General features: G+C 40.5%; 1 pseudogene; it reads left to right on the top strand.

The window, feature by feature from the left end:
• The first annotated feature begins 33 nt into the window (after positions 1–33).
• On the top strand, positions 34–4739 carry LOC129676430 (cytochrome P450 3A1-like; annotated as a pseudogene).
• The last annotated feature ends 6599 nt before the right edge of the window (positions 4740–11338 follow it).

Below are 11338 nucleotides of genomic sequence, written 5' to 3'. Positions count from 1 at the left end.
ACTTTTCAAAGTCACTGTTTCTTTTTTGTATAAATTCTTTCCAGTTTGTCCACTTGAAACCCTTTCATGTGATCAGCTAATGTTAACTTCTTTTGTACTTCATCTTCTTTTGGAAACAGAGTTTTACATGGCCCTGTTTAAAGGTGAGGTTGACATCACATTCAAAATATGCCTGAGAATGCATGACCTTTAAGCATGTTCTGGGGAATGAATCCACAGCAGTCCATCTACTGAGCTACATATCCTCAACCTTTCTGGTTCATTTTGATTGCTAAAATAGATATTCATTTAAAAAAATAGCAACTGGTTGTGGGCTTATAGTCCCATTTCAATATAGAAGCAAGGGCTTATACTATTTGGGAAAAAGAATTTACCAACAACAGAATCAGAGAATTCATGTTAGAAGGTTTACAACTGCCTGTAAATCTAACTCTATGGTCTCCAATGCCATCTTCTGGCCTACATGGACACTTGTATACATGTGTGTGCACACACATAAATAAAAGTAAAAAAAATAATCTTAAGCTCAAGAAGAGGACTGGAGTTCAGTCTTCTGTTCCTACCTCTGACAGCACACAACCTTCTATAACTCCTTCTCTAAGGGATCAGATGGCCTTTTCTGGCTTCCATGGGCACACCCCTGACACCTACATGGCATCCATCTCTCTACATAAACACACACAAAAATGCACACAAATGAAATCAAATTAAATCGTAAAAATAATAAATCCCTTTTTTAAATTAAATTTTTATTTTTATATTAATTATAGTTTATTCACTATGTATCCCAGTTGAAGCTCCTCCCTCATTCCCTCCCAATTCTACCTTTCCTCCCTCATCTCCGCCCATGCCCCTCTCCAATTCTACTGAGAGGGGAGGTCCTCCTTTCCTACCATCTGACCCTAGCTTATCAGGTCTCATCAGGACTGGCTGCATTGTCCTCCTCTGTGGCCTGACAAGGAGGCTCCCACCTTAGGAGGAAATGTTCAAAGAGCCTATCACTGTGTTCATGTTAAAAAATGTCCCTGTTCCCCTTACTAGAGTACCCACTTGGATACTGAGCTGCCATAGGCTACAGCTGACCAAGGGTTATAAGTCTCAGAAAATACCCCTGTGCCCAGATATTTTGGTTCTATGGTTCTCCTGGTTGAAATCCTGTCTTCTCTAGGTCTTACCATCTCCCCCTTCTTTCATACGAGTCCCTGCTCTCTGCCCAAAGTTTGGTTATGAGTCTCAGAAATCCCATGTCTCAAGTTGCCCAGTAGTGATGAGGAGGAACATAGCACACACCTTGGGGAAACCTGGCTGAAGTGATCTCCTCCATCTCTGGATGTGTCACTCGGATGTCATAATGATAACAGGCTCAGGGTGACCAAACAGCTTCTCCATATTTCTCTCTAAGAAAACCAAAGCCTCATTTGGTTTTCCTCATCCCATCTGTGATAGTCCATATTGACATGACTTACATGAGATATTTTTTTTTTTTACTTCCAGCCCTGTCTGACATGGAGATCATGGCACAGTCAATTATCTTTATTTTTGCTGGCTATGACACCACCAGCACCACACTTTCCTTCATCTTGCATTCACTGGCCACTCACCCTGATATACAGAAGAAATTGCAGGAGGAGATCGACAGGGTTCTGCCCAACAAGGTGACTGGTTGGTGCTTGGAGTAGAAGGGGAAAGAGGAAGGCTCATCAAAAACAGCTTCTCATCACATGTAATGCTGTGTGTGTGTGTGTGTGTGTGTGTGTGTGTGTGTGTGTATGTGTGTATTTGTCTAAGTTATTCTCCAACGTATTTTTTTGAGACAGGCTTGCTCACTAAACCTGCAGTTTATTGATTGGCTAGGGTATCTGAACAATGAACACCAATGATCCTCTGTCCCCCAACTGCTAGGACTGTAGATATGTGCCACTGCATCTGGCTTTATGAATGATGTGTGTCTGAACCCAGGTCCCCAGGCTTGTGTAGCAGACACTTCACTACTTGAAACATCCTTCCAGTCTCACGTGATACTTATACAAACTGCTGTGTAAGGGGCTGGGGAGGTGGTACAATGGTTAAGAGCACTGGCTGCTCTTACAGAGGTTCTATCCATATTTGAGTCCCAGTGCCCACACGGCAGCTGTCAACTCTGTCGAACCATAGTCATTGGACATCTGATGCCCTGTTTGGATTCTGTGGGGAATTACCCCATGTGAGGCACAACACATATGTAGGCAAATCACATACACACACCTCTGAAAGGCTCTATAATGCAGGGTATCGAGACAAATGTTGAGACTCGTAGCCAAAGTTTGGGCAGAGTGCAGGGAATCTTATGAAAGAAGTGGAAGAGGACAGGAGCTCCACAAGGACAGTGACAGATCATAAAAGTCTGGGCACAGAGGTTTTTTTCTGAAAATGATACTCTAGCCAAGGACCACTCATGGATATGGCCTGGAACGCCTGCACAGAGGTAGCCTATGGCAGTTCAGTATCCAAGTGACCTCCATAGTAATGGGGTCACAGACTGTCTCTGATATGAACTGATTGGCCTGCTCTTTGATGACCTCCCCCTGAGGGGGGAACAACCTTACCAGGCCACAGACTTACAGGCCTGATGAGACCTGATAGACTAGGATCAGAGGGAAAGGAAGGAGGACCTCCCTTTTCAGTAGACTGGGAGAGGGACATGGGTGGGGAAGAGAGAGGGTGGGATTGAGAGTGGAGGAAGAAGGTACAAGGGGGATACAAAGTGAATAAACTGTAATTAATAAAAATGATTAAAATATACAAACAAAACAAGTTTTAAAACCATTTAAAATGTGTTGTGCTAATGAAGGTGCTCTGAGATGCTGTGCTTCACTGCAGAGAACTCACTAGTACAAAGCAGATGGAGTTGAAAGTTTTTGAAAATATTAGCACAAATCTCTTTCTTTCTTCTCAGGCATCTCCCAGCTATGATAGTATGATGGAGATGGAGTACCTGGACATGGTGTTGAATGAAACCCTCAGATTATACCCAATTACTAATAGACTTGAGAGGGTCTGTAAAAAAGATGTTGAAATCGATGGTGTTTATTCCCAAAGGGTCAGTAGTGATGATACCATCTTATGCTCTTCAACATGACCCACAGCATTGGCCAGAGCCTGAGAATTTCTGCCCTGAAAGGTACCAGAATCCCAAGAGCGAGAACCAACCCTGAATTATGTTGGTCTGTTCATGCTATGGTGTCTCCTGTAGGAAGATGGTCTAATTATGACTTTTGTATCCATCTTCATTCTGTGATGAGAGTGACAGAGAAAGGGGAGAGAGAGGAGGGGGCATGACTTGGGAAGACAACATGACAACTTAAATACAGAATGTTTTTTCCTCATTCTTTAAATAGTAAATGAGCAACTTAAGTGTGAGGCAGGAACCCACTTTATTTTCAGTCTAAATATTATGTGCTTTTCAGATGTGGAACACGCCATCATACTGAATGATTTTTTATTCTTTAAAGGAGTATTTCCTTTTTTTACTTTCTCTCTCTTTGTTTCATATTATTTGAGAATTGTGTGAATGTATAATGTATTTTGCTCATTTTCACATCACATTATCTTGCCACTTCTCTCTCTGACTCATGTTGAATCCCTGCTTATCCTCAACAATTCTCCAACATTTATGTCTTTTAGTTTTCTTGTGACTATAAGTTTAATTAGGGTTTCTTGAATAAATATAAGTATAGTAGTTGTTTACTGGAGAATGGGCTAATCACCAATGGCTACACTATTGAAGATAAACTTCTTCCTCTAGCATCTATTAATTGGCAGTAGCTTCTTAGGGAGGTGGAGTCTCATGAACTCCCTTTCCCATCTTGAGTGTTGAGAGTCATGTGTAGTTACATGTTTGTTCATACGTGCAATGGCATGCCATGTCCAAAAGATAGTATTTCATGTCATGGCTCTCAAGTTTTTGATGCCCCATTTCTGTGGTGTTCCCTGAGCTTTGGAGGAGGTTGAGCACTCCACCATCACTTATTCTCAGCACTTTCACCAGTCATGAGATTCTAGGTTAACTGTCTCCCATTGCAAACTGACCAAGGCTGAGATAAACATAAATATTGTGTCTAAACATAAATATTTAGAAGGCAGTCTGATACCATATCTGCTTAGCAAAGCAATAATAGTAAGCTCTCCTATAGTACCTGTGACCTCACTAGCCAGATTTACAATACCAGACATTAATTTCCTCTTGGAATTGGATTGCCACTATAATCAGAAAATGGTTCTTACATCTAGCCATATCACCATGATTACACAAGTGAACACATAAAGATTCATTTATTTCAAATAGCATTTGTCTGATCTCAACCATATGGGGACCCTGTTAAGGCAAGGGGAATGGAAAAGACCTTTAGTGTACAATTCTCTGGGCCAAATACCTGTAAGAAGAACTTCAACAAATCTAAACCAAACTATCTGTATGCTGCAGGATAGATGTTGTAAGGCAATTTCACATAGGTAGTCCTTGTGATTTTATTCTTCATTAACTTGTCACCTACTCCAGGTTTAGCAAGGAGAACAAGAGCAGCATTGATCCTTATCTATACCTGCCCTTTGGATATGGACCCAGAAATTGCATTGGCATGAGGTTTGCACTCATGAATATGAAACTTGCTCTCACTAAAGTCCTTCAGAACTTTTCCTTCCAGCCTTGTAAGGAAACACAGGTGAGAGAAAATTATCTGTATAAATGAAGTTTTACAGGAGACATTTTTTTAATTTTATTTTATTCTTATCAGTTATATTTTATTAACTCTGTATCCCAGCCGTGTCCTGATCCCTCATTCCCTCCCAGTCCCTCCCTCCCTCCCTCCCTCATCTCCACCGTGCCCCTTGCCAAATCCACTGATAGGGGGAACCTCCTCCCCATTCATCTGATCCTGTTTTATCAGGTATCTTCAGGACTGGCTGCCAAGCTCTCCTCTGTGGCCTAACAGGACTGCTCCTCCCTTGGGGGGTGGGGAGGCCAAAGAGCCAGTCATTGAGTTCCTGTTAGAAATAGTCCTTGTTCCCCTCACTATGGGAAGCCAATTGGTTACTGAGCTACCACAGGCTACATCTGAGCAGAAGTTCTAAGTTACATTCATACATGGTCCTTGGTTGCATGTCAGTCTCAGAAAAGACCCTGTGCCCAGATATCTTTGGTCCTTGTGGAGCTCCTATCCTTTCCTCATCAGACTAACTCCCCTTCTTTCTTATGATTCCCTGTACTCTGCCAAAGGTTTGGTCATAATTCTTTGCTTTGAAAACACTGCTAGTTAGAGTCTTTCAAATGTGCTCAGTAGACTCCTGTCATATGTTCAATGTGCATCCCATCTGTCTTTCTAAACGAGGATTGATAATCTTACCACATGTCCACTCTCTTGATGATCTTTTTTAAGTGTATAGATTTCATTATGTTTATCGTATCTTATAGGTCTATATAAGTAAGTATATACCGTGTTTGTCTTTCTCATTCTGGGATATTTCACTCCGAATGATCTTTTCTAGATCCCACCATTTGCCTGCAAATTTCATGATTTCCTCCTTTTTGATTGCTGAGTAGTATTCCATTGTGTAAAAATACCACAATTTCTGTACCCATTCCTCCTTTGATGGATATCTGTGTTGTTTCCAGGTTCTGGCTATTACAAATAATGCTGCTATAAACATGGTTGAGCAAATATCCCTTTTGTGTACTTGAGCAAACTTTGGGTATATACCTAGCAGTGGTATAGCTGGGTCTTGAGGAAGCACTATTCCTAATTGTCTTAGAAAGCGCCAGATAGATTTCCAGAGTGGATGTATCAGTTTACATTCCCACCAGCAGTGGAGGAGGGTTCCCCTTTCTCCACAACCTCTCCAGCATGTGTTGTCCCTTGAGTTTTTCATCTTGGCCATTCTGATGGGTGTAAGGTGATATCTCAGGGTCGTTTTGATTTGCATTTCCCTGATGGCTAATGAGGATGAGCATTTCTTTAAGTGTTTCTCTGCCAGTCGATATTCCTCTGTGGAGAATTCTCTGTTTAGCTCTGTTCCCCATTTTTTAATTGGATTACTTGGTTTGCTGCTTTTCAGCTTCTTTAGTTCTTTGTATATACTCGATATTAGTCCTCTGTCAGATAAAGGGTTAGTGAAGATTCTTTCCCAATCTGTAGGCAGGTGTTTTGTTTTGATGACAGTGTCCTTTGCTTTACAGAAGCTTTTCAGTTTCATGAGGTCCCATTTATTGATTGTTGCTCTTAGAGCCTGTGTTGTTGGTGTTCTGTTCAGGAAGTTGTCTCCTGTGCCAATGAGTTCTAGGCTGTTCCCCACGTTTTCTTCTAACAGATTTAGAGTATCTGGTTTTATGTTGATGTCTTTGATCCACTTGGACTTTAGTTTTGTGCAGGGTGATAAATATAGATCTATTTTCATTTTTCGGCATGTGGACATCCAGTTGGACCAGCACCATTTGTTGAAGATGCTGTCTTTTTTCCATTGAATGGTTTTGGCTTCTTTGTCAAAAATCGAGTATTCATAGGTGTGTGGGTTTATTTCTGGGTCTTCTATGCGGTTCCATTGATCCTCCTTTCTGTTTTTGTGCCAATACCATGCAGTTTTTATTACTATTGCTCTGTAGTACAACTGGAGATCGGGGATAGAGATACCTCCAGATGATCTGTTGTTGTACAGGATTGTTTTGGAGATTCTGGGTTTTTTGTTTCTCCATATGAAGCTGAGAATCTTTTTTTCAAGTTCTGTAAAGAATTTAGTTGGTATTTTGATGGGAAGTGCATTGAATCTGTAGATTGCTTTTGGCAGGATGGCCATTTTCACAATGTTAATCCTACCAATCCATGAGGACGGGAGATCTTTCCATCTTCTGAGATCTTCTTCAATTTCTTTCTTAAGAGACTTGAAGTTTTTCTCAAACAGGTCTTTCACTTGCTTGGTTAGTGTCACCCCAAGGTACTTTATGTTATTAGTGGCTATTGTGAAGGGTGTTGTTTCCCTAATTTCTTTCTCGGCCCTTTTGTCTTTGGTATACAGGAGGGCTTCTGATTTTTTTTTTTGAGTTGATTTTGTATCCTGCCACTTTGCTGAAGGTGTTTATCAGCTGGAGGAGTTCTCTGGTTGAATTTTTGGGGGTCGCTCATATATACTATCATATCATCTGCGAATAGTGACACTTTGACCTCTTTCTTTCCGATTTGTATACCCTTGATCTCCTTTAGTTGTCTTATTGCTCTGCCTAGGACTTCAAGTACAATGTTGAAGAGATATGGAGAGAGTGGGCAGCCTTGTCTTGTCCCTGATTTCAGTGAGATTGATTTAAGTTTCTCTCCATTGAGTTTGATGTTGGCTATAGGCTTGCTGTATATTGCCTTTACTATGTTTAGATATGTGCCTTGTATCCCTGATCTCTCCAAGACTTTAAACATGAATGGGTGTTGGACTTTGTCAAATGCTTTTTCAGCATCTAAGGAGATGATCATGTGGTTTTTCTCCTTCAGTTTGATTATGTGGTGAATTATATTGATTGATTTCCATATGTTGAACCACCCTTGCATGCCTGGGATGAAGCCTACTTGGTCGTGGTGGATGATATCTTTGATGTGTTCGTGGATTCGATTTGCAAGTATTTTATTGAGTATTTTTGCGTCAATGTTCATAAGAGAGATAGGTCTGAAGTTCTCTTTTTTTGTTGGTTCTTTGTGTGGTTTAGGTATCAGGATGACTGTTGCTTCATATGAATGAGTTTGGTAATGTACCTTCTGTTTTTATTTTGTGGAATAGTTTGAGGAGAAGTGGTGTGAGCACTTGTTTGAAGGTCTGGTAGAATTCCGCACTGAAACCATCTGGCCCAGGGCTTTTTTTGGATGGGAGACTGTGAATGACTGCTTCAATTTCCTTGGGGAATATAAGGCTGTTCAGTCTTTCTATCTGATCTTGACTTAATGTTGGAAGATGGAATCTATCAAGAAAATTGTCCATTTCATTTAGATTTTCAAATTTTGTGGCATATAGGCTTTTGTAGTATGACCTAATGATTGTTTGAATTTCCTCTGTGTCTGTAGTTATGTCACCCTTTTCATCTCTGATTTTATTGATTTGGATAGATTCTCTCTGCTTTTTAGTTAGTTTGGCTAAGAGTTTGTCTATCTTGTTGATTTTCTCAAAGAACCAGCTTTTTGTTTCATTGATTCTTTGAATAGTTTTATTTGTTTCTAATTGATTGATTTCAGCCCTGAGTTTGATTATTTCCAGCCTTCTGCTCCTTTTGGGTGTATCTGCTTCTTTTTTTTCTAGGGTTTTCAGTTGGGCCATTAAGTTGTTTGTATATGATGTTACGAATTTCTTCTTGCAGGCACTTAGTGCTATAAATTTTCCCCTGAGCACTGCTTTCAATGTGACCCATAAATTTGGGTATGTTGTGCCTTCATTTTCGTTGAATTCTAGGAAGTCTTAATTTCTTTCTTTATTTCTTCCTTAACCCAGCTGTCATTGAGTAACAAGTTGTTCAGTTTCCATGTGCGTGTAGGCTGTTTGTTATTTCTGTTGTTGTTGAGGTCCAGCTAAAGTCCATGGTGGTCAGATAGAATACAAGGGATTATTTCAATCTTTTTGTATCTCTTGAGGCTTGCTTTATGACCAACTATATGGTCTATTTTGGAGAAGATTCCATGAGGTGCTGAAAAGAAGGTATACTCTTTTGAGTTTGGATGAAAAGATCTGTAGACGTCTATTAGGTCCATTTGATTTAGGGTCTCTGTAAGTGTTTTTATTTCCCTATTTGTTTTCTGTCTAGTTGATCTGTCCCTTGGTGAGAGTGGAGTGTTGAAGTCTCCCACTATTAGGGTGTTAGGATCAATTTGTGATTTAAGCTTTAATATTGTTTCATTTACGAATGTAGGTGCTCTTGTATTTGGGGCATAGATATTCAAAATTGTGATGTCCTCTTGCTGGATTTTTCCTTTGATGAGAATATAGTGGCCATCCTTATCTTTTTTGATTAACTTGGGTTGAAAGTCTATTTTAGTAGATATTAGGATGGCTACTCCCGCTTGTTTTCTGGAACCTTTTTCTTGAAAGACATTTTTCCAGCCCTTTACTCTGAGGTAGTGTTTATCTTTGTTGCATAGGTGTGTTTCTTGGATGCAACAGAATGATGGATCCTGTTTCCCCAACAATTCTGTTAGTCTGTGTCTTCTAATTGGGGAGTTGAGTCCGTTGATGTTGATAGAAACTAGTGACCAATAATTGTTACTTACTTTAGATGTGGTGTTGGTGGTGTCACTGAGTTTCATTGCTTGTCTTCTTTTGGTTTTTTTGTTGTGTAGTTATCTATTTCCTCTGTTTCCTTCGATGTAGTTGTTTTCTTTGGTTTGGAGTTTCCCTTCTAGTAACTTCTGTAGAGCTGGGTTACTATGTAGTTTAAATTTGGTTTTGTCTTGGAATATCTTGAATTCTCCGTTTATGTTGATTGAAAGTTTTGCTGGGTATAGTAGTCTGGGTTGGAATCTGTGGTCCCTTAAGGACTGTATGATTTCTGTCCAGGCCCTTCTGGCTTTCATAGTTTCTGTTGAGAAATCTGGTGTGATTCTGATAGGTCTACCTTCATATGTTACTTGGCCTTTTTCCCTTGCTGCTTTTAGAATTTTTTCTTTGTTTTGTAGGTTCAGTGTTTTGATTATGATGTGACGTGAAGAATTTCTTTTCTGGTCTAGTCTACTTGGCGTTCTGTAGGCCTCTTGTATGGCCATCTCCTTCTTTAAGTTGGGAAAGTTTTCTTCTATAATTTTCTTGAAAATATTTTCCGGACCTTTGAGCCTGATGTCTTCTTTTTCTTCTACTCCTATTATTCTTAGGTTTTGTCTTTTCATGGTGTCCTTGATTTCTTGGATGTTTTGTGTTTGGAGCTTTTCTGATTTTATTTTTTCTTTGAGAGACGTGTCAATTTCCGCAAGTGTATCTTCGGCTCCTGAGATTCTTTCTTCCATCTCTTGTATTCTGTTGGTGATGCTTACCTTTGTAGTTCCTGATCTTTTCTCTATGTTCTCCAGCTCCTGGTTTTTCTCTATTTGTGTTTTCTTTATTGATTCTAATTCTATTTTCATGTCTTGCACTATTTCCTTCATCTGTTTGAATGTGGACTCCTGCTTTTCAATGATAACTTCTATTTTTTTGTCCATTTCCTCTCTATGTATCACTAATTGTGCCTCTACTTCTTTGGGTATAATTGCCTGTATTTCTATGAGAGCTTTGTTTATTTCTTCTTTATTTGCCTTCATTTGTGTGGACATTTCTTTGAGAGCTTTGTGCATTTCTTCTCTGTTTGCCACAATTTTCGTGGTCATTTCTCTGAGAGCACTATTTGTTTCCTCTTGGTTAGTCTCGATTTCTTTGGTTATTTCTCTGAGGGCTTTGTTCATTTCATCTTTATGGGCCTCTAATAGCTGGAGAAACATAGTTTTGAGGTCGTTTTCATGTATATCTAGTGAATTGAAGTGTCCATTGTTTTGTGGGGTTGCTGGTGAGGTCATTATGTCCTGATTTTTGTTGAGGGTGTTCTTACGTCTGCCTCTAGCCATCTGGTTATTTATAATCCTCACTTGTTGTTCCTTAAGATTGTAGTTTGGGCTATGATACTCTCTTTCTGTTTTCTGGACTGTTTTTTCAGGAAGATGAGAGAGGTTCACTGCTTTGGGAGTGTGCACTGTGTTTTCAGTTTTGCCTAAGTAAGGAATGTGACGCTGGCACTATTGGCCTGCATGTTTAGCGGGTTCAGTGTGCATGCGTGGATTCTCTGACTATTGCAGTGGCCTACAAGCCACTATTATGCAGTTCTGACTGAGATCCAGGGATTGTTTGCCTGGATTACCCTGGTGGACCCACAAGGCAGAGGCTTCAATGTTGGGGTCAGTATCCCAAGAATCACTATGATGCCCACACTAGGGGTGTGGGTGGCAGGGATCTCGTCTGGTTGCTTCTGTGGAGAGGCCCTGGGTCTGGGGCAATCTCTCCCTAGAAGGCTCACTCACTCTCTTGCAGGACCGGTTGGAATGCACAGGAATTCCCCTTGCTCACTACTCTCTGTTTTGGTCCTGCTGCGGAAGTGCACGGGTAGGCTAACAGTCAGCTCTGTGACACTGTGGTCACAGGATTCGGTGTCCACCTTTCCTGTGTGCTGCCTCTTTGTCCTTTCCCTCTGCTAGGAGGGGTTATGTTGACTGGTCCCTGGGTGGTGCGGGAAAGAGTTAGGATGAGTGTACTCAATCCCAGATCCTGGGCCCAGGTCTCTCTGCCAGAAGCAGCCTAGTGGTAGAATCTATGTTTGCTGATC

The sequence above is a fragment of the Psammomys obesus genome, unplaced genomic scaffold (genome assembly GCF_907164565.1).
Source record: "Psammomys obesus unplaced genomic scaffold, mPsaObe1.curated_primary_1811, whole genome shotgun sequence".
Taxonomy (NCBI): Eukaryota; Metazoa; Chordata; class Mammalia; order Rodentia; family Muridae; genus Psammomys; species Psammomys obesus.
The sequence above is the reverse complement of the archived record's forward strand: the minus strand, read 5'-3'. Positions and strand labels throughout refer to the sequence as shown.